This window comes from Mustela lutreola, chromosome 1 (genome assembly GCF_030435805.1).
Source record: "Mustela lutreola isolate mMusLut2 chromosome 1, mMusLut2.pri, whole genome shotgun sequence".
Taxonomy (NCBI): Eukaryota; Metazoa; Chordata; class Mammalia; order Carnivora; family Mustelidae; genus Mustela; species Mustela lutreola.
This window is the reverse complement of record NC_081290.1, coordinates 112761769-112786733: the sequence shown is the minus strand read 5'-3', so window position 1 is coordinate 112786733 and position 24965 is coordinate 112761769. Positions and strand designations below refer to the sequence as shown.

Sequence of the window (24965 nt, the reverse complement as noted above, 5' to 3'; positions counted from 1 at the left end):
TTAATAGAATATATTGAGTCATACAATTTTCAGATACATAAATTTATCTGATTAATCTTATACGTTCCAGTGCATTTCTATCATTCTGGTGTTTGAGCTTACCTGTGTTGAAACATTTCTTTGCAACCAATTACTCAGTAACTACAGCCTTACTCAAAGAGAAGCAAAATTAAAAACAATTATAAAAATGCTTGCCTCTGTTTGGGCCATTCATAATACATAGTACTTCAGTTTTACAAAGCTGGATTGAACCACATTTAGGTGTAACTTTCATAAAGGGCTTGAAGTGATGTTGTTTGGCTGAAACAAAGGCAAATGTTTTCTTTCTTGTCTTTCACTTCACCCAGCCTCCCCTCCCCCTTTTCTTCACCTGCTCAAGAAACGCTATTTCTTCAGACAAACCTCATAATTGCCCTTCTGTGCCTGATTTGGGCCTCAGGCAAAGCCCATAGCATCTGTAAAGCTGGCAGCAAAATGGTATTTCCAGGCAGGCACAGGGTTGCTGGGTAGTGAGCCAATCCACAGCTTTGTCTGAGCAGCTGAGAACTTTGCCGGAGTATTACCACGGTGTTCAGTAACACAGACCTGTGCCATGAGCAACTAAAGCACCGAGCAAGTGTCAGGGTCAATATTTATAGACCACTACGTAGCTGCCTTGCAGAGAGAGAAAACGGGAGAGAAACACACACACAGAGGGCAAGGAAAGACAGACTGCAGTGGGGAGAACAGTAATTTCCAGCATTTTTGCTTAAAACATTCTTTTTCATTGTCAGGTTCAAACTTCTGCTGAATCATAACCATTCAACGCTGAGCTATGACAAGAGAAGAAACAAAAAGTTAAACGAGCCAGCCTGCCGTAAGTGAGAAGGTAAGTAATTAGCCAGTTCAGTCTTGCTTTTACTCGTAAACTCCCTGTCCCTGTTGGGTGCTCTGCATCAGTGAGCAAAGGGCTGTGTGGCATGTTAAGCTAGCCAGGAGGGGCTGCCTGCTGTTTAAGAATGTTCTTGGTGGCCGTGTAGTGCTGTGTGTTGCTCTTGAGAATGCTGTGTCCTTTCAGGATACCCTGAAATATGGGGGTTGGGGGTGGGAAAGGTGCTCTACCACTGACTCGTGTTGTGTCCCATCAGCAAGTTTCTGTTTCTTCATTCCGCCAAACCTGAAGTCTTCTAATGGGTAAATTCCTGTTTGCTTTTGTATCAGGATTAAAGCAGGACTATATTATTGAGTTTACAGTCGTGAGTGGTCCAGAAATGGAATAGGGGAAAAGTTCAGATGAACATGTGAAAATGTAGTAAAAGCCTTGTCCGTGTAGGCGCTGTGATTGCGAGCAATGTAGGTTCTTTTTAAAAGCGAGCCATGTCCCTTTGACAGTGCATGATAGGGAGTCAAGGCCTAGCTTTGGGAATAGAGAGAACAGGGAGTGGTGAGAAGTGAGAACAGTCTTGGGAATCCAAGATGCAGATCAGCATGGGGAGAGTTTCTCTGTCCAAGGGACTTGCTAGTTGGTTCTTTACAAAAAGCGATTCCCTACTACATTCATGAAATGAACATGTCTTGGGGCATGTAGGTCGTTTGTTTTTCTTTGATTGCATTTAGCACTTTGACATGTTTCTCCACGTGTTCCCAGTGCTGTGGGATGTTCATTTGTTTGTCGTCATTTTGTATATCCCAGGTTAACATTAAAAGCATGGTACTGAAGATGACAGAAAGAGATGGTATTCCTCTATTTTTTGATTTAGAATGCTCACACAATTTATAAACTTATATGGTTTATGTCTAGTACACATGGCATGGAAGGTAAGTATGTTGCTCTGCTGGAAGGATGGCATTAACTAGGTGAAATTTATCTACTGACATAGTGAAAACTTCCCTATTGTTGGTTTATAAATTGTGGTACTATAAGCATTAGCATGATATTTAAAATTTTTAGGTTGGGTTATAGATGCTGATTATAGTTCCAAAGGGTTTTCTTTTCTTTTTTTTTTATTATTATTATTTTTATTTATTTATTTATTTATTTATTTATTTATTTTTTAAAGATTTTATTTATTTATTTGACAGAGAGAGATCACAAGTAGACAGAGAGGCAGGCAGAGAGAGAGAGAGAGGGAAGCAGGCTCCCTGCTGAGCAGAGAGCCCGATGCGGGGCTCGATCCCAGGACCCTGAGATCATGACCTGAGCCGAAGGCAGTGGCTTAACCCACTGAGCCACCCAGGCGCCCCCAAAGGGTTTTCTGTATTACATGTTTAAGTTAAAAACAAAGGTAATACTAAATTTTCTTGCAGAGCTTAAGCAGTAGATACAAGGAGATACCAAAAGAGATAGAAGGAAAAGCTAATACTCTGGCACAGATTTTGTGTTAGGGTTAGTGTTCAGAAACCCGCTCATCTAAAATAGAATAAACCATATCCAAAACAGCAGGTGGAATGGGCCTAAATGAAAAGTAAATATCTTAAGATGAAGCTGATCTTTATAGAATATCACTTTTATTGAATCTCATATAATTTCCCAAATAAAGCAGAATGTTTCAAAATCAGTTCTATTAATTCAGGAATGCTTTATGGGTATTTTCACATCTAAATTTCAACTGTGTTTTAACATTCATTTAATGCTTATTTTAGCCTCTGAATCAAGCTTTTTCTTTGTTCAATTTCTGCCTACCAGTTTCTTAATGGATTTGATTTAGATTTTGAACAATATGTTTATTTTGAAAATGCAACTTTGATTTGTCTAGAATGGGCATTTCTCAATTAAATTTTTCTTTGCTACTTCCTTTGAGTAATGATAATCAGGATTATAACTTCAGTTCTTTATTTAATATCTTTTGTTTGTTCACTTTACCCGTTGCATAAGTACATACTACTTTCTTACACTTTTTTTTTTTTTTAAACTGGCTTTATTTTTATTCCTTCTGGTATCTTATTTCTGGAGTACCCTGTGAAAACTTTGGGCAGAAAGCAGGCCAAATTAAATAAGTACAATAAAAAGAAACTGAAGAAAGTTGTCCCTTTAAACAAGAAAGCAAAGAGAATTGTGACTTTGGTTGACAGTTTCTGAAATGGAATGTATTTTGGTTGAAGGCTGTTTGAGCATTCTAAGACTTGAGATACTTTCTCAATTTTTTTGGGGGGGGGCTTTAATGTCAATCCTGATAGTGGTTATTTATCATATCTATAAACAACTTTTATATACAGGTGTTTTATATATAGGCATATTATAAAGAAAGAAGATAATACCTTTTGTATCATGTGTTAACTGTCTCTTGAAGTAAGATGAGTGGATTTAGTTTGAAATGCTATTATTAACCTCCTATTCTACCATTATTACCCTTAGAAGGATCAGTCTGCTACATTATTACCCTTAGAAGATCAGTCTCCCACTGCAGTGAACACTTTGCTTTCCTGCTAACGCTCTCTGGTTCCTGGCTCTCTGTTGCTCATAAAGGTCAATCTTGGCGCAGTGAGCTCCTTCGTGACTGAGCTGATACTTCCGTTCTGTATTGGTCTTTTGCTTTTCTTCCGGGCTGTTTCCATACTACTCTTGCTTATCCACAAGAGTATTCCCCTTCCCTCTGTTTCATGCTCTAGCAATATTGAACATCTGTGTTTCTCAGAAACAATCTATACTGTTTTGCGCCATTCTGGAGTTGTTTATGTTGCTTCTATCTTGAAAACCATCTTCGTGATCTTTGCCTTTCAGCTTCAGTGAAGGCGTCCCTGCTGCTGGACCAGTCTCTGCTTCTTTAGTTTGGTCTCTGGCATATACCTCTGTCAGTATTTAAGTCTTTGCAAAGTCTTATATGTTTTGTGCTTCTTTATGCACATGAAGTTGTAAGCTACGTGTCGTCAGGTTTTAAATCTATTCTTTGATATTCCTGTAGGACCTAGAGTTTATAATAGACACTCAAGAACTTGAACTGAAGAAAAACCTTCATTATATTTATTTTAAACCCACTTTTCTTTATAGACTTTTTACTTTAGTGCATTTCACAACTTTAACTAATTACATTGAAGGAAAACCCCCTCAAGTAAATGGTAAAGGCTTTTGAAAGACTAGCAATGTTTTATTTTATTTATTCATTTATTTATTTACTGAAAGATTTTATATATTTATTTGACAGAGAGAGTGTAAATGCAAAATTGAGGAGGATGGGGAGAGGGAGAAGCAGGCTCCCTGCTAAGCAAGGAGCTTCATGGGAGCCTCGATCCCAGGACCCTGGGATCATGACTTGAGCCCAAGGCAGATGCTTAAACCACTGAGTCACCCAGGTGCCCCAAGACTAACAATGTTGTAAAAAGTTACTTTGTTTCTCTTACTACCACCAATCATGGTAGTCTGTGTATGGGTGTTTTTCCATTCCAGATGTCTATTAAACCCATAAAGTTATATTTGAATAATAAAGTTCAAAGTTGTATTGATTAGCATATACAAATTCAGGATATATAGCTCAAAAATGTTGCTTAATTTGATGAACTCTATCAACACAATCAGCTAGTTGCTGTTCTCACATGGACTCCTATGATAAATTAAATGATGTCCTAGCAAACTGAAGATGGTGTTATACCTTTCAAAAAGCCCAGAGAGAATATCTGGAGAGATGGGGTCCATCTTCCTCTATCCTAGAAAATTACAGCATGGAATGTCTCCCAATGTGACTGATGAAGATATACTTCCTAATGTTACCTTCTATTACAGAGATAGTGATTTAAGGAAATAAGAGCTAGTGGCTTAAAAAATTTTTTCAAACCTGAAGAGTGATATTCCATTTCAGTCAGAAGAATTTGCTCCTCAAAACAGAAATGTTGAAAGAAAAGGATGTCAACATTTAAAAAAGTAGTTGCGAAATATCAGCTGTTTCTTTTATTTTGATAGCAAAAACAAAATTTATTTTGTCTTTGTGTTTTATTTCCCCACCAGACATGGAGTAATTACTTTGTATATGAAATATTTTGATTATCAGGAACAAATATAAAGCTTCATACACAATCTAGAGTAATTGGCAACTTTTCTTACTTTGATTTTTACTTATTATACGCAACTAGTAGTTTCCACTACTGTGGAAATCTTATAAACATCTTATGCACATCAAATATGACCCTTTTGTTTCTTTAACCTTGAATTGCATCTGTCTTAGGAATGAAAATAAGATTGATATTTTCATAAGAACACTTAGAAGACTTTTAACTGTTTGAAATGAACCGTAATTCAATCTGGAATTTCTCTTCAGTTTTATTTTGCCCACATACCTGTCCTGTAGTTAAATAGGTATGGGAAAGGTGTCTCAAGGGTTATGATTATAGATTACATGTCTCACTGGTGTATCAAATAATCTTAATATTATAAAACTAAAAGGGCGTGTCTCTGTGTATGTGTGTTTTATTTTTTTGTCATGGAACGGAAGTGTACTTAATTCCCATCAGCCAGTGATGAGAGAAACCCAAGCTTGACTCAGTATTAAAAGATTATAGCAAAACAAGCCAATAGAAGCCAAAAATACCCCCACCCCATCAAAGAGATAGAACAAGTTTGTGGTTGGAGTGAGGCGTAGAGGATTTTGCCAGTATGTTAAAGTCTTATTTTGTTATTATTGGCAGCTTACCTTTCCAGTAAGTATTTCTATATAGCTATGCATGGCATAGAATTCATAGAACATGGGAGCAGAAGAATAAATTAATCATGGAAGTTGAACCTTAGAACTCTTCTGCTTTACCGATTTCATTTTATAAATATGGGTGGATGTGGCAATGTAATTGTCAAACATCAGCTTTTTAAGTGACTAGTTAAAATTTTGATTAAAAAAAGAAAAAAAAAGAAATGTACAATTATAAGGCCAGTATTTTATCCCTGTGGCTCTTCCAGTCTCTCTGTAATTGTTTTATTTTTATTCTGTATATTGCATCTAAAGCCCAAGTTGTCATAGCTCTGTGTTTTGTATTATATTAGACTCCTTTGCATTATTGTGTGACTCCTGAAAGTTAAAGCTAATAATTATTGGTGGGATATAGTACTTTTCTACTCATAACCATAGTTCATATGTGTGTGTATATGTATGTATGTTACTAATATTATCTTTAAAGATCATATTTATTTGGGAGAGAGAGAGAGAGAACAGGTGTGGGGTGGAGGAGCAGAGGGAGGGGGAGAAGCAGGCTCACTGGTAAACAGAGAGGCAGACACAGGACTCAATCCCTGGACCCCAGAATCATGACCAGAGCTGAAGGCATGTGCTTACCTGACTGAGTCACTCAGGCATCTTATATTTTAAATGACAGATATCCTTTCTAGCTTTCCCGATTTCCCCCATTGTCTCTGGTTGTGTACACCAGATTAAAACCCCGTAACTGTTCTCTTTTTCAGTACAACACAGCACATAATCCTGAAGCAAAAAATAGAAACTGTAAAAACAAATTTTTGTATATTGATTATATCTAAAGGATTCTAATAGGAAATACATGGTTATATTTTGTTTTATAACTTTGTTTTTAAGTTATTTGTTCTAAATTACGTTGGAAAAATCTTGATTAAAACAAAAGAACCAGGGTGCCTGTGTGGCTGTCAGTTAAGTGCTGGACTCCTGATTTAGGCTTAGGTTCTAAGCCCCGCTTAAGGTTCTCTGTCTCTCCCTTTTCCCTAGCCCCTCCCCCCCCAACAAAGAAACAAAACCAATAAAGAGACCCCAAAAGAACCAGATGTGATTTTCCACATTACATTGACTTTTATCTGAGGCTCTTTTAAAAATATAAACAATTAAAGGGGCACGGTGGGGCAAACAAGCTCTTTTGTTCACCTCATCTTCCAGTAAGACTTTGCTCCTCTCTTCCTGTCCCCTGCACTTCCAAAGAAATTGGGGCTCTTTGGGTCCTTCCATTCTTATTAATATTAAGGCCTCTGGAAAAAAAATCACTTATGTACTTAAGGAGGAAAGTGTTCTTGAGCAAATAGTTGAAGGTTGTTCCAATCCTCAGCCTATGATTTCTCTTTTTATCTCCTTCATAGCAAAATAAAAATGACAATCTCTACCCACCTCCCCAATCGGAAAAAAGCCTGATTAACTCTTAGTGAACCTTTCCCCCCAGACTGATATTATTTATCTTTTCAAACTTTTCCTAAGAGATTTATAATTTTAAAATCTTTTGTAAAAAGTGATACTTTAATTTTTATTTTTAATTCCCAATAAACTTGAATCTGAAGGAATTGTTATAAACATTTTATTCTTTATCATTGTTCTATTTATATACTTATTTTTTTTTCAGAGGTGTTATTTCTCACTGGTTTAGAAGAGTTCTTTGTTAAAAAAAAGAACCAAAAAATCTTGATTCTTTAAAGTTCTATTAGTTGTAACTGTTTTCATAAGGTTCTGTTACTTTTCGGTTTTCTTTTATATGTTTTGAAGCATAAGTATGTTTTGAAATCTTTTTATTAAATCTAATCAATATTTTCTCCATCTTCTTTGAAACTTAGAAAAACTCTTCTATCCAGAAATAGGAAGAATCTTTTTCTAGGTTTTATGATTTAATCTATTTAACTGTTAATGCTGTGATACACAAGGACTTTATTAAACAAGTACTTCAATTTTTTTGTTGAATCATTATTCCCCTTTCCCACTTTTTGTGAAGTCACTTTTATCTTGTACTTTTATGGTACGAATTTAAATCTTTGTGTTACCTCTTAATTTATATTGAATTTGAAATTTTATCTCTGTGGAACAAAAGTTCGTGTTTTTTTTTTTTTTTTTAAGATTTTATTTATTTACTTGACAGACAGAGATCACAAGCAGGCAGAGAGGCAGACAGAGAGAGAGAGAGGAGTTAGCAGGCTCCCTGCAGAGCAGAGAGCCCCATGCGGGGCTCGATCCCAGGACCCCGGGATCATGACCTGAGCCAAAGGCAGAGGACTTAACCCACTGAGCCACCCAGGCGCCCCAAAAGTTCGTGTTTTTAAAATTTTTTAAATTCGGCTATAGTTGACACGCAATGTCACATTAGTTTCAGGTATATATAGTGATTCAGCTTCTCTGTGCTTTTTGCTGTATTCACCAGAAGTGTAGCTACCATCTGTCACCTTACGTTATCACAATATCATTGACTATGTTCCCTATGCTATGCCTTCTATGTTTCATTCCTGTGACTTATTCATTATGTAACAGGAAGACTGCATCCTCCACTCCCTTTCACCCATTTCACCCATCCCAGAGCCCCTGTTCCTTCTGGCAACCACAAGTTTGTTCTCTGTATTTTATAGGTCTGGTTCTTTTTGTTTATTCATTTGTTGTTTTTTGTTTTTTATTTTTTTTTAGATTCCACATATGAGTGAAATCATATGGTTTTGTCTTTCTCAGTGTGAGAAAATATGCTAAGTATTCATTTAACATAATACCCTCTGGGTCGATCCATATCATTTTGTAAATGGCAAGATCTTATCTTTTTTTATAGTTGCACAACATCCCTGTGTGTGTGTGTGTGTGTGTGTGTGTGTACAAATACATACCACATCTTCCTTTAACATTCATCCATCAGTGAACATTTAGGTTGCTTCCATATCTTGGCTATTTTATTTACTTATCTAAATTTTTATTCATTTCAGTATAGTTTACATACAGCGTTGTATTAGTTTCAGGTATAAAATATAGGGATTCAACAATTCTGTACAGTAAGCATTGCTTATCAAGATAAGTATATTCTTTTTACTTTCTCTCTCTCTCTCTTTTTTGGGTGGGGAGCATTACTGGAAGTGGTGGGGAGCACAGGGAGAGAGAGAATCTTAAGCATTCTCGAAGTCCAGTGTGAGGCCCGACATGGGGCTCAATCTCACCACACTGAGATCATGACCAGAGCTGAAATAAGAGAGTCAGATGCTTAACTGATTGAGCCACCCAGGTCCCCAAGGTAGGTGTCCCCTTCACCTATTTCAACTATCCCCCTACCAACCTCTACTTTGGTAACCATCAGTTTATTATCTATAGTTAAGAGTCTGTTTTGAGGGTTTTGTTTTGTTTTGTTTTGTTTTTTGGTTTGTCTCTCTTTTTCCTTTCTTCTGTTTTGTTTCCTAAATTCCATATATGAGTGAAATCACATGGTATTTGTCTTTCTCTGACAGGCTTATTTTGCTTAGCATTATATTCTATAGATCCATCCATTTTGTTGCAAATGGCAAGATTTCATTCTGATATTGAACATCTCTTCCTGCATCTGTTGGTCATTTTTTTGTCTTCTTTGGAGAACAATCTCTTCATGTCTTCTGCTCACTTTCAGTTGGATTATATGTGTTTCTTTTGGTGCTGAGTTAAGTTCTTTATATATTTTAAATACCAACCTTTTATATTTTGACTATTTTAAATAATTCTATAGTAAACATACAGAAGCATATATCCTTTCAAATTAGTCCTTCAGTTTTCTTTGTGTAAATACCTAGTATTGGAATTATTGGATTATATGGTTTTTCTATTTTTAATTTTCTGTGGAACCTCCACAGGTTCCATCGTGGCTTTCCATCGTGGCTGCACGAATTGACATCTCCACCAACATTGCATGAGGATTCCTTTTGTTAAATGTGACTTACGCATTGGAACACATTAGAACATTGTTGAATTTAAGTTGCATGCTCCCTGAAATTACTGGAGACAAAAGGATTTGAGTATATTACTCGTAGTAAAGCAGACCTAATAAGAATACGATTTTGTGTGAGTGAGAAATTATACATTAATAATAGTTACCATTTTTCACGGGTTTCTAGATATATACCTGGCATCCTACCAAAAATTTTAATGTGATTGCAATTAATCCTTTTAACATACCTTTGAATGACTTATTCTGGTTTCTTTTTTTTAGGGTAAAGAAACAGAGACCCCCAAATGTTAAGTAGCTTGATTAACCTTACCTAGCTAACAACTGATAGGTTCATGATTTAAATTTAGCTCTGCCCAAAGTTCATCTTTTAAGAAAGCATTGTCAGGGGCGCCTGGGTGGCTCAGCGGGTTAAGCCGCAGCCTTCGGCTGGGGTCACGATCTCAGGGTCCTGGGATTGAGTCCCGTATCGGGCTCTCTGCTCAGCAGGGAGCCTGCTTCCCTCTCTCTCTCTGCCTGCCTCTCTCTCCATCTACTTGTGATCTCTCTCTGTCAAATAAATAAATAAAATCTTTAAAAAAAAAAAAAAGAAAGCATTGTCAATTAGAGAAATTATGCTTTTTGCCATAAGTGATAATAAATGTGCGTCTATAAAAGTCTGGTACAAAGAACCTTCCCAGCTTGCATTCATTTGTGGAAAAATGAGGTCAGGAACAAGGATTTTTGAAGTATAGAGACAAGTCAATAAAGTCAGTGATACAAGGAGTCTCTTACTATTTAGGATTAGCATTGAAGATACCAACATCGTAGGATGGACAGAAATAATCCTATATATTTTTTTGACTTTTAATTTTTTATTTTTATAAACATATATTTTTATCCCCAGGGGTACAGGTCTGTGAATCACCAGGTTTACACACTTCACAGCACTCACCAAAGCACATACCCTCCCCAATGTCCATAATCCCACCCCCTTCTCCCAAACCCCCTCCCCCCAGCAACCCTCAGTTTGTTTTGTGAGATTAAGAGTCACTTATGGTTTGTCTCCCTCCCAATCCCATCTTGTTTCATTTATTCTTCTCGTACCCACTTAAGCCCCCATGTTGCATCACCACTTCCTCATATCAGGGAAATCATATGATAGTTGTCTTTCGCTGCTTGACTTATTTTGCTAAGCATGATACGCTCTAGTTCCATCCATGTTGTCGCAAATGATCCTATATTTTTAACTTAGTTCAGAAACAGCTAAAAAAAAGTCTTTTAACTTCTTCAGATTTTAGTACTTCTATTGGTGTTATCATTTTCTTCCATTGCAAGCCAATTTATACTTCAGCTCTCCGTCCTATGCATAAGACACAGCACCACTCCCTTCCTCACATACCTACTCATGACCTTGGCAGGAAAACTGACAGCAGCCAGCTCAGCAAGAAGCGACTGTTCCATCTGGGTTCTTGTTTCTTAAACTATAAGTTTCATTCAGGGAAGAAATGAATCTACCATACTGGCATGTTTTGCTATCATCTCAATTTTAAGTTACTTGGTTAAGAGACTCACAGTTGTTGCTGTGGTATAAAACTTTTCTGGTATTTAAAGCAGGAAAGGAAGTCCTAGATATTTTGGCATGATTAGAACTTAGTACTTGTACACTAAATGGTTACCTGAAATGATGTAAAAGAGGATAACTTAATTTGCTATGGATATACATGCCTTATAAATAGTTTGTGATTATATATGTACATGTGTGTCGATCTATATATAAAAGTTTATACCAAGACATCATTTATAATCTTGTTATACATTCGGTCACCATGAAGTAACTTGTTTTGTTTTCCTCTTTAAGTCAAGACAAACAATTTTGCCTTAAGATAATATAGGATTTTTTTCTTTCCTTGGGTCACTCTGCTCTTGGTTGATACATTGGTATGTATGTGGTAAGATTTACACTAAAGTCCATTGGGGTTTTTTTTATAGCCCTGCCTGGGAACACTTGAAAATAAATTAACCATTTACCTAATAAGCGGATTGTTGTATTATTGCTTGGAAAATTATGCCTGAGTTAGTATCTGTATTAATGAATAGTCTTAAATATTCTAAGTCATTCACATATATGATTCCTCCTTTTTTCAATCTTTTTTTTTAGTTTTCTGCTTTACTATAAAGATGATTAGAACTACACATTGTATAGTTGGGACAAAAATCCATATATAATTTCATACATTAATTCCCCAGGTAAATATGTCTTCTTTTTGTAAAAGAACTGACTTAAGGGGCTCCTCAGTGGCTCAATGGGTTAAGTCTCTGCCTTCAGCTCAGGTCATGATCTCAGGGTCCTGGGATAGAGCCCCACATCGGACTCTCTGCTCAGCAGGGAGCCTGCTTCCCCCTTCTCTCTCTGCCTGCCTCTCTGCCTACTTGTGATCTCTGTCTCTCTTTAAAATAAATAAAATCTTAAAAAAAAAAAAGAACTGACTTCACTCAGAGTCACTCTTGTTCATTTCTTTCTATGCCAATTTCAGCTTCATCAGTAAATTAATGTATCATTATTCACAATAGTAGTTTAGCTTACTAACCTTGAAATTTACTTCTGTGTTTATTGCCAGAGGCTTGTTGACAAATCGAACTTGACAATAATAGAGAAGGAAAGCACGGTGACCTAGGCTGCTCTGTTCTACTGAAGTGATCTACAGTTCTTTGAATGTGTCAATTTTTGTTTGTTTATTTGTTTTAAATTAGCTAACATACAATGCATATATCTTGAGTTACTCATTCATACTCCACATTTAATCTTTAAATTATTATTGGTAGAAATAGACAATTATTTAGAATGATTTTTTTTCCCTTGTACTGTTGTAGTCTAAAGAAGCTTGGTGCAGCTCCCAAAACACAATGGGAACTTAAACTCTGTCTGCTGAAACCATGTGTTCTTAAATAAGGGAGCTGGTTTTGTCATTTTTTTTTTTTAAGATTTTATTTATTTATTTGACAGAGAGAGATCACAAGTAGGCAGAGAGGCAGGCAGAGAGTGAGAGAGAGGGAAGCGGGCTCACTCGATCCCGGGACCCTGAGATCATGACCCAAGCCAAAGGCAGAGGCTTAACCCACTGAGCCACCCAGGTGCCCCTGGTTTTGTCATTTTGAAGTTGTTCTTTCACTGCATGATCCCTCAGTAGAAAAGAAACATGATACTTACACTAACGTGATTTCAATGTCTTAATAGCCAGAATGCATATGATTTACCTAGAAGATGAGAATCAATTTTTAAAATTTTGGTTAGATTTTAGAGATATTTTCTGTGATATATATGTTTCTGTTTATTAACTATATATTATCAGTGGTGTTAATTAATGCTTCTAGAGACATTGAGCACATTTCATGCAGAACACACAGATGGCCAGTTGACCTTCGTGCTTTGATCCCATACTTACTGTAGGGTTGTTCATTTCTACATGTAGGGCACTTCAAAAAATTGGCTGACCTGGGATGACCTGGAGTGCAGCCCAGAACAACCATCCAGCCAGGAGTACAGCAGGCTACCGGTCGCTTCTCGATTTCCCTTCTTGTCCCTTCGCCCCACCCCTTATTACCATATTCCTGCTCTCTCTTCTGCCTCCCTTTCCTGCATTTGCTGGTTTTTTTTTTTTTTAATCTTTTTCATAAATGTTTGCTGCATCTCTGCCAGTTACCGATCATGCCAAATTGTTACTGATATGTTTTAACGTCAACATTTTCTGTATCTGTCGTCTTCCATCTATCATTCAGTTATATCAGAAAATTTCTTTGTGCAACTTGAAGAAAATCTTTCCAATTTTAACAGAAATATTAATTGCTGGGAAGTAAGAGAAACTTGTATCATAAAATGTTAAAGTGCAGTTAGTATATTGCAAAATTTCTGTAAAGTCATTTATTCTTTTGTACTTAACAGTGACTTAGTCAACATTCTGCGTTAGATATTTGTATACATGATAACAATCTCATTTAAACTTTATAATAACTCTGTGAGATGTTTTTTGTTATCCCTATTTTAAAGAGGAGGAAATGGAAATTCAGGGAGATCAAATAATTATACCTAAGATCACACAGCTTGGAAAGCACATGTGTGATTGGAACCCAGCTCTTTCAGAGCCTAAAACCTTTATAGTACAGGGTATGACTTTCTTTAAAAATAGAGAATTTCAGTGTTCTACTCCTACACCTTTAGAAAGGGTGGGAAGTAGCACAGCAGCAAAACTGCTCCCAGTGTGATAGCAGCCCAGATCAGAGCACAGCAACTCCATTCCCTATGAAGAAGTCAGGGCTCTGTTGGTATTTACAAACCAAAAGAGTAAATCTTAATTTTAGTGTATTATTCTTATTTCCTTCGTATTTTTTCTTCCTTTTGTAATTTTATCAAAGTTTTTTAATGCAAAGACATAACAAAAGAAATACGTAGGAAAGTACATTCTTCCAAATAAGTCCACATGATACCCTAAAATGTATTTGCAGCAGATGATTAAATCCTCATCAGCAGTCTGTACATATACCCTCTTTGATTTCAGTTAGACTCAGTACACTCTCTCATTAGTTATAAATCACACTGGGATGGGATGACGTTTAAAATTGTGCTTTTACAAAAACATTTTTTTTTTATATTATTTGGAGAAGAGTTACTTGTTGATTAACTTCTTACCTTTGTCTTGCCCTGCTTTTCAGGAACTTTATTAGAAACAATAAAAAATTTAAAAAAAAAAAAAAAAAAGAAACAATGTAAGGCTTGGGGCGCCTGGGTGGCTCAGTGGGTTAAGCCGCTGCCTTCGGCTCAGGTCATGATCTCAGGGTCCTGGGATCGAGTCCCGTATCGGGCTCTCTGCTGAGTGGATAGCCTGCTTTCCTCTCTCTCTCTCTGCCTGTCTCTCTGTCTACTTGTGCTCTCTCTCTGTCAAATAAATAAATAAAATTAAAAAAAAAAAAAGAATGTAAGGCAGGAAATGACATTTAAACAAATACATTTATTTTTAGTCTAGTTAAGGATCTTGTTTTTTTTTAAAAGGAGATGTGGAAGAAATGAAAACTGGATAAAATTGACTTCAGGAATTATCTGTTGATTTTTTTTTTCCCATGACCGTCCTAGCCCCATATTTGTAAGATATAATTTAAGGTTATTCTAAATTTTAACCCCTTTTTGAAAATGTTTTATATTTCAACAACATTTCCACACCCAGTGTTTCTTTTGCTCCCCCAAATGCTCTGAAGCAAGTATATGAATTTTATGAATGGAGGGTGAGGGTGGGGTGAAGATCCCAAACTGAAAAGTCAAATATTTTGACCTTAAGAAAGTAGTTATTAAAGTTGATTAGTTTATAGTATATGAAAACATGAAGAAATAAATATATAATTGTGTGATAACCCATTCCAGACACTGGCAGAAATAATGAATAGCAGGTGCAAGTCATTTAAGGAAAAAAAATTATGAGAGTGTTGATATTGAGAAAAATGTTATGAATTTAATTTAGTTGTTTCTGAGATGGAGAAAATTTAATATGATTTTAGTGACAGAACACCTGTAGTGAGCTTGTGGAATTATGTGGGAGTCTAGTTGAGAACCACTGAATTATCACAAAAAAATTCTTAATCAGTATGTAGGGTAACAGTAATATTTTCCTAAAGGTTTTCATAAGCTGTATTGGTATGTCAATAAAGAGTTTATAAGGAACACAGACCAGTTTAAATAAACTACTGAATGTTGTCCTACACTGTATGGGGTAAAGTGATGACAGCATGACTATGGAGAGTTATGTAAACTATGAACAAGTCATAAAAATGTGAATGGAGTGAATTTATCAAATTGGTTTTCTTTTCACAGCACTCTCTTTTATTTCTTCTCTCTCTCATCTCTCATGTAGTGACACATTGTAGGCTTCAGCTTCTTGAAGCATCTATCCATGACACACACCACCAGCCTATGGATCCTTTCCCCTTTTAGGTCCCAGAGAGCCGTGAATCCACGCTGCCAACATAACTTGTGATAAGCTGTCCATATGGAAAATTAAAAACGATCCGTACTCCCCTCATTCTATAAATAGAAATAAATTCTGTGTAGAAGAAGGCCTCAATTATGAAAAATTATACTTTAAAATATTTAGAAAAGAATATGTTTATTATTTTAGGGTAAGACAGGAGTTTCTTCAACTAGGTATAAGAGTAAATGATAAAGAAGATTAATAAATTCAACAACATTAAAATGAAAAGAATTTATCTTAATCAAAGGATGCTCTAAAAGCCAGAAAGGCTGAAAATTGGTTTAGTGTACAGAAAATATTAAGGATCCTATGAATTAATAAGATAATTAAAATCAGCCAGTATAAACATGAACAGGAATTAAAAAGAATATTCACAAAGTCAATAAACACGAAAACTTGCTGAGCCTCACTGATAGAGAAATGTAAATTAAAACTAGAGTGATACGTCATTTTATACTCTGTTGTTAAAAATATAAAAGTCCGAAGTATACCAAATGTTGGTGTGAATATGAAGCAACAAGAACTCTCATACACTGTTAATGGGAATGTAAACTGGTACAACAAATTTTAAGTTACAGTTGAACCAAATATATTCTTTTGTTCAGCTGTTCTAATCCTACAAGTATATACTACAGAAAGTCTTGCTTGTATGTCTCAGGAAATAGGTTCAAGATTTTATTTTGTACAAGATTTTATATATGTAGCCTTGTACATAATAAATAGCAAAAACATAAAAAATGCATTCTGGAAACAACCAGAGTGCAGAATGGATAATTAAAGGAATATTTGTATACAGTGGAATTACCATATATTATGAAAGTGAATGCATTTCAGCTACCTGTATGAATCCCCGAATCATAATGTTGAATGAAAAAAACAAGTCACAAAAAAACACAAGGAACAGGATTCCAGCATAAAAACTTTGATTAGAGGCAAAACTAATATATTTTTGTGAAATCATTATTTATGTGATCAACTAAGGAAAACTAAGGGGAAAGATTAAAACAAAAGTGAGGATACTGATTCTGTCTAAAAGGAGGGAAGGAGTTGTGTTCAGGGAGGAGCCCAGAGAGCCTCAGTGATGTATAAGTGAATGATCATTAAAAATATTAGAATTAGCTTTATTAACAGCTACATGTATTATTATTTTTCATTCCATATGTTATACCTTCTGTCCTTGTGACAGAAGTCTGTATCTCTCGTTCCTCTTTACTTATGGGCCCATCCCCCTTCTCTCCTTCCCCCTGGCAACTGCCAGTTCTCCATGTTTTTATGAGTCTGTTTCTGTTGTTTTTTTTTTTTTTTATTACACATATAAGTGAAATCATATGGCATTTGTCTTTCTCTGACTTACTTTACTTAAAACAGTACCTTTTAGATCTACCCATGTTGTTGCAAATGGTATGTTTTCTTTCTTTATTTATGGCCGAATAATATTCCACCGTGTGTGTGTGTGTGTGTGTGTGTACACATATATACATACCACATCTTCATTCATCTATCTATGGATACTTGGGTTGCTTTCATATCTTGGTTATTGTCAACAATGCTGTAGTAAACATAGGAGTGCATGTATCTTTAAATTAGTGTTTTCCTTTCCTTTGGGTAAATACCAGTAGTGGAATTACTGGATTATATGGTAGTTTGGTTTTTAGTTTTTTGAGGAACCTCCATACTCTTTTCTACAGTGGCTGTACCAGTTTGATCCCACCAATAGTGCACATGGGTTCCCTTTTCTCCACATCTTTGCCAACACTGGTTATTTCTTATCTTTCTGATTTTAGCTATTCTGACAGGTGGAAGGTAATATCTCATTGTGGTTTTGATTTATACTTCCCTGTTGAGCTGTGATACTGAGCATCTTTTCATGTGTCTTTGGGCCATCTGCATGTCTTCTTTGGAAAAATGCCTATTCAGGTCCTCTACCCATTTTTAATCAGATTGTTTGGGGGTATGTATGTATATGTGGTATATATGTATATATGTATGTATGTGTTGAGTTGTACAAGTCCTTTATATATTTTGGATATTAATCCATTATCAGATACATTGTTTGCAATTATCTTCTCCTATTCAGTAGGTTGCCTTTTTGTTTTGTTGATGGTTTCCCTCAGTGTGCAGAAGCTTTGTGTTTTGGTATAGTCCCAGCGGTTTTGTTTTTGCTTCTGTCTCCCTTGCCTGAGGAGAGAGATCAGTAACAAGACCTTGAATCCCTGCTCAAGTTTTTCTTCCTATAGTATTACTGGAATTTCTCTGGGGCTCCCACATTTGTTTACACACAGAACAGTCTTCCTCTGTGAGTCAACACTCTGGCCTCCTCCATGGGTGTCTTTTCTCAGTGGAGGCTGCAATTCTCCTGCACCACTGCCATCTTCAGGGCCCTCCCACTCCTGGCTAAGTCAGACTCCTTCATCTGGGAGCCGTTGCTACTCAGTATCATTGCTGTTTATCACTGTGCTCTGGATATGTTTGCCACCACTTTGAATAAAGGTGATCTATCCTGACCATGGTTATTTCTTCCTCTCCAGAATGATAGCTTGTTCTGGACCCACCAATCCTCTTCAGTGCTTGCACCTGATTCTGTACTGCACTCTTCTGCAAATTGAGAAGAAGAGAAGCTGCTTTCCCGCTCTTCATTGTTAGTTGCTTTTGTTCTCAGGACCTGCAGCATATTTGCTTAGGCCCTCAGGTGTTACAGGTAGTAAGGGAGCATGTTTCCTGGTTTACCTCTATTCCTGTGGTGCACACACGCCATGCAAGTAGATGGATTACTAAGGGCTGCATTCACAAGTGTCAGGTTATAACCAGAAGCATTATTCTCCTCTGAATCTTTGGTCTTATTGCCAAGTCTAGCTCACCACCTCATTCTTTACCTGCCCATAAATTCTCTCTCAGAGGTCCTGAAAATTTGCTTTTAGAAATGCTGGAGTCCTATGGTAGCATCAGCCCTGCAATCAAATGATCAATCAATGTATCATTCTCAATCTCGTCCTCTCCCCACCCCCCTTCTCTTTCTCATACACAGATATCATACAACTCTGGATTCATAGACATTCAGACAGGCTTACATATAACAGGACTCTTACTGTGGATTGGGTTTGCATTATCTATGAGGTGGTCCCTCCAGCCCCAGATAAAACTGTGGTTTACTACATAGCTGGAGAGAATTGGGGACCTGAACATATGTGTAGCCACATGTATCAGCACCCAAATTCTTAACCTTGTCTGGATCTTATTAAACAATGACAGAAAGTATAGAAAACAGCAGCAAGGATAAGTATAATGTATACATTACTGCATTTACATTTCATTAAAATCTATGAGGTAGCTTTTATCTCTACTGTATGGATGAAATGGAGACTCATTATATGAGTAACCAAAATACACATAGATGGTAAAAAGTGGAGTGCTGCTGCAAAATATGGCCTCCAGTTTGAAAGCCTGTGCTCTTAACTGCCAAATTAGGTACAGTGTTTCTTAGCACAAATTATCCTCACTGGCTTCTTTAAAACGTGATTTCAGAAACTCTTAGCAGCTTTTTATTCTGAATATATCACTGAAATAATTATGTTTCTCTAAGAATATAATAATTTCTTTGAAAATAACAGTTTTGCAGTATAATTTATTTTAATGGAAAATGTTTAACTTGATGATGAACTTGGTGGTACTATATACATGAGAATCCATCCTGTAAAAATTGGATATCCTGTCTCAGAGGCAGGATAGTATTTCCCTGACCAGTAAAATCTCTTCAGTTAACATTTGATGAAGAGTGTTAAACTTTCATGAAATATTTTGATTAAGTGTAATATTTAAGTACCCTTTCCCCTGGAATTATAAGTGGTACATGCTTCTGGATAATAAGTAGTTTTGTTTTTTGAGTGTGCATTATTTTGTAGAATGATTCAGGAGAGAATGAGAGTGTTCAGAATTCTATGAGAAGAAACAAGAATTTATTGTCACATTGGTATAGAAAAAAAAAGAAATCACCTTAATGTTTATCTATAGTAGAATAGATAAATAACTGTCTCCATGAATACCTGAATAGTTATACAATTAAATGAACTTGGGCTGTGTTTACCAATGAGGATTAATTGTTAAAACATTGAACATAATAAGTTAGTAATGGACCCATAAGTTTATAATATCATTTATAGAAAATGTGTGGGCCTGCCTGGGTGACTCAGTCAGTTCAGTGTCCAACTCTTGATTTTGGCTCCGGTGATGATTTCAGGGTCCTGAGATTGGTCCCTGCATTGGCTCTGTACTCAGTGTGGAGTCTGCTGGAGATTCTCTCTCTCCCCCTCCCTCTCCCTCCCTCTCCTCCTTCTGATTGCTTTCTCTCTCTAGTAAATAAAATCATAAAAAGAAAACGTTCTACAGTTCTACAAAATGGTATAAGTGGTTTATGGAACATATACAGACACGCATATTAAAATATGCCTGGCAATGATAGCACCATCAGGGCAATGCTTATCTGTAAAAGTAGAAGGAAGGCATATAAGATTGGGATTAGAATGTGCATGGGAATTATATCTATAATGTTTGTTTCATTAATCACGATGATATTTATGTGGTGCTCATTATATGTCCTTTTGGCATTACTGAGATATTTAATAATAAAAAACCTGAGTAAACAATTTTTGACTTTGTGATAGCATGGAAAAACCTATATGCTCCTGAAAAAAGGTACCGATAGGGCACTAAATTTTTTAAAAATAACTTAATTTTCTTATTTTGTAAAACAAAAAAACCCAGAAAAACAACAACAACAAAATAACCAACCAACCAAAAAAACCTGTAATAAAATGAAGCTGAAATGAGGAAAAAGAAAAAAGTATGGACCACATGCTTTTTTCTTTTCCATTATACTCCATTATCCTGCCGCATTCTCCATGAATGGTTTCTTAAATGTGTTTTCTTAGTTCCGTGAAGCCAACTTTAGTGTATATTAGCTTTTTGGAGAAGGAGAAACTCTACTGTATGAAATACACATATATGCATAACAATGATATATATGCATTTTAAGATTCCAATATGTGTAATGCATTAATGTTACATATGTGTATGAATATAAATTAAGAAAGAATAAATGAACTTTTCCCAAACTCTTACTAGAACAATTGCTACCTACCCAATAAAACTTGAATTTGCAATGAATCTTCATTTGCTAGTCTACATTAAGTTAGGATGGGTTTTTTTAAAAAAATAATATTTCAGCTACTGTACTATTTGATTGAAAGCTGTCTAGGTCACTGTATTACCAGAATATGTATTTAGTTATGTATCAGATTTTCCTCTGTGACCTAATTACTTGAATAACCCCAAGCAGTCCAGCTTTTGTTCAAGAACACATTGTTGTACCTGCAGTTTTAGACATGGTTGTTGACAGATACATTTTCTTTCATTCTAAGCTGAATATTCTTTCACATATTGCTATTTATCTTATAATGCATAAACATATGTTAAATGGGGTAGAGTTTCTTCTTCCCAAAGGAAAGCATATAGTAGCTTGAAGTTGCTTTCATGGAATTGAAAAAAATATATTTAAAAAGCATTGTGACAGGTTCGAACATCAGTTTTCAGGACAGTCTCATTCTCTACTTTAATAATTTATCTGAGGGAGGCTTAGTAGTTTTCTAGGAGATGAAAAGGATTGGTGCTGACATCAGAGAGCGTGAGCTCTGAGCCTGTCATCACCTCCAAGGAACTGTATGAATTTTAACAAATTTGTTAACCTTCTGGTCTTTGATTTCCTCAGTTTAAGATGGGATTTTTCTCTTTGGAAGAGTTCCTCTCTGTTAGTGTGGAGAATGGGGGAACAGGAGCTGGGGGCCACAGTCACAGCACAGATATCCTGCAGCAAGACTGAGACCTAAAGATCTCAAGACAGAGGCAGAGGGCTGGAAGATAGGGGAGACTTTTATGAGTTAAAAAATGTAAATGAAACAGGTGTAAGAGACCAAGAGAAGGAATAGTGATGGATGTTTTCATGTTGTCTGTCCTGCCAACTGGATGGATGTTTTTAGAGTTTACCAAGATGGAACTACAGGAAGGCCCGCTTGAGAGGAGGGATGGATACTTTATATCTCCATGTGTAAATACAGACATGTCAGACTGGGAAAGCTCTACTCCTCATCTTTCCTGCTATTCTGATTCTGTAGCTGGCATTCTGTGTCTGTTACTACTGACCACTGTTGACATACATTCCAGTGGATGATTGTTCATGGGTGTGTTTTCTCTTCTGCGGGAGTAGATCTTTGCTTGCCCCAAAATGGCATACTTTCTCTTCCACCCTTAGTATCCAGTGTATCAGAGCCAGTTCTTTCTGACAACTAAATCCATCATCTAGGACCTGAATATGATGATTTTCTCCTTCCTTTTTAGCATCTTGGTATCCTTTGCTCTCGGAATCATTCCAGTTTATATAAAAAATACAATAACTTGAATTTCAAAGAGAATGTGTTTGGGAGTCTCAGCTCCACAGAAACTACTTTGTCCGATAAAGATCTGTTTGTGTCCTTTCTCCAGACCAGCTCTAATCTACAGGGAATTGGTATAATCTTCATTAGGCAACTAAGAATTCTGTAACCCTTTAATTCAGAGCAATAGTATATCTTTACCTTATGTCTTAGAAAACCACTCAAATGTTCAGTAGTAGCTAATGATTTGTTTCAGGTAAGTATTAGTGTTCACATAGAACAAAGACATGTTAAGCTTATAACATAGTTTGTGATAGAAGTGCTAAAATCATCCTCCTCAAACATCAAGGTATAGTATATATGTCTAATTTCTCATATTCTGGATATATGCTTTCTATCTTTTAGGAATTACATTTGGATGCAAGTAACAGAAACTAGAAATAATGGTAGAAAAACAGAATTTTTATTTTTCATATAAGGAAGTGCAGAGGTAGACAATCCAGGGAAGAATGGCAGTCCTATAGACACCAGAAATCTAATCTTTTCTGATTTTCTGCCCCGCCAACCTAGCATGTGACTTCATCTTCAAAGACACATTTTGGTTTTTGGTGGCCGTCATTTTTCTAGCTGTCCTATCCAGTTTCCAGGAGGCAGGAGAAACGTGGAGGTGAAAGACATCATATGAATAAATTTCCTGTCAGGTCCTTCTTGTAAGCAGCAATTAAATATATCTAATCTCTGGTTATATTTCATGGCTAACTTTTAATCAAATGACCATATCATGGTCTTTTAGCTATATATATATTGCTGCCCTGAGAAACCAGGGTTGTATTGCCAAGGAAGAAAGTAAGAATGGGTAAAGGATGAGGACTAGGCTCCTTTGCCTTATGTATTGAACTTAAGATATTGATGGAAGTGTTTCATAAATAAGTAGAAAAATGGACATTGCTCTTTAGCCAAAAATTTTAGGTTTCAGATGCCGCATTTGGAAATGTCCCTGATGGAAACCTTTAATGTTTACTTACCATTTGAAAATGAAAAAATTCTGATATTTTGTTATTCATAATGCATTAAGTTAAAATAAATTGTTTCATGAAGAAATATGAGTGATTTTTCCCAGGAAGATGTTAGACATTTGAGGAATTAAGGGGTCAACTAATGAAGTTTATGTCTGGATATACAAATATACCCAGAACCTTAGGTCTGTCAGAAGAAAGGTATGTGGTTTAGGCAAAAGGAGAGATGGAGACAGCAATTTGTCTAAAGTCACAAATGAATATACTGTGAATTATTTCAGTAATTTACAGTGTTACTCAAAAAAGTTGATTCTTGATTTATTTGATTCATTCCTAGTCGTAAGCATAATTACTTGACGCAAACTTTAGATACTTTGATATGACTGTACTTATGCTGCTTCTAATTAATATTGATTTTGAATTAATATTAGCATGGAACAGTTATTTTGTGTGCTTTTCCAGCTGTGTAAATACCCTTATTGCCTAAACAGACCAAATTTAATCACAGAATTTACTGTGCTGACAGTATTTACAGCCTCATTGTGGATCCAATGTCTTAAACATCTGTCCTTCATTTACTGTATCTTAAATACAAACTTTCATAACACCGGCCAAATTATAAGCCTTTACACAAAGACACTGTAATATAATAGTACTTGGAAGAAGGGACAAAATTTCTGAGAAATTAGTTTAAAATTTAACACAGTTTGGGTTAGTCATGGTGTCTTTCTCTCATAAAAACAAATAGGGGCCTCTTAGAAATAAGTTAAAACAGCATTTTTAAAAGAGCCCCTGGAAGATTAAATTATAATAATATGGAAAATGGTGAAATCATTTTTTTTTTAAGGGGGAGAGTTATGCTGTTTTTAAGTGTCTTTGTCTTCTTTCTGCAACATTTTCATTAAATAACAAGTTCCTTCACTGACAAAACACTGTGTGGTTTTTAAGGTAGATTGAGAGGATGTACAAAATAGAGAAATAGATTTAGGAAATACAACTTTCAAAATTTATTTTTCCCCACCAAGCAGTGACTCTGTAACTATCCAATTTGATTATGTAAAAGTCGTAGTATTTTATTTTTATAGTTAATTCTTTAGTTTAGGCCCTGCAAGGCTAGTTCCTCATGTATTTCCTCCAACTGATTTAATTTTGGATAAAATTATTTTTATCTGATTTTCCTTTGAGAAACTACGGATATTTGCTTCCTTGGCTGACTTACAGGTACGGGTGAGTACTAAAGGACCCACATGAATAGGCCTCACATGTGAAACAGCCCACCCCATGCAGAGATGCCTCCCAGGCTAGTGTTTGTGCTCTGGAAAAGGCTGACTTGCATGGGAAAACAGGTATTGAGACTGTTCTGCTCCTCAAGATTTACATATTTTTCCTCTCTGTACATGGGAACTAACAGTGTTCTGAAGGACAAAGAAAATTAGAAAATACACAATGGAACAATATTATTGATATATGAGGATAAAAGAAAATAGTAAAGGTAAAGAAATGATGAATTAGAAAGAAAAATATTGTGTGAAGTCATCAACCTACATGGTATCTAGTTGTCTATTTTACCTGGTATTTTATTTTATAAAATTAGCATTTTATTGTGCTGTTTATGTATTTGCTTTATGTAGGTATGTATTATCTCTCCTGATGAAATTAGTTTTTCTGTGAAACTACTATCTTTTACTCTTTTGGGATCTCCTATAGCATCTAGCATCATGTTAGATACTGTAAGCCTGAAAGAAAGGTATTTACCAGGATCTGGGGGGCAAGTTTGATTAGTAGTGGTTCCTTCGTACAGTGTTTTGAGGATTATGAGGCTATATCTGTGTCAGTAGAAAAATAATATAGTGATAGATTAGGCCAGGGACTCTGTTTTATACATTGCTATATATCTGGAACTTAGAGTAGTGCTTGACAGGTTGTAAGTACTAAATAAATATTTGTTCAATGAACGAGTAAATCAT

General features: G+C 35.8%; 1 protein-coding gene across 5 annotated transcripts in view; it reads left to right on the top strand.

Annotated features, from left to right (window-relative positions):
• BMPR1B (bone morphogenetic protein receptor type 1B) overlaps positions 1-24965 on the top strand; it is a 397895-nt gene that overhangs the window by 241381 nt on the left and 131549 nt on the right. For 3 of the 5 annotated variants that reach the window (XM_059172587.1, XM_059172579.1, XM_059172569.1), the window contains exon 2: positions 774-868. The gene's annotated coding sequence lies outside the window, so the exon portion shown is untranslated. Of the gene's footprint in view, positions 1-582; positions 869-24965 lie in introns of those variants that run through there. The other 2 variants (XM_059172591.1, XM_059172576.1) reach the window with 1 other exon arrangement.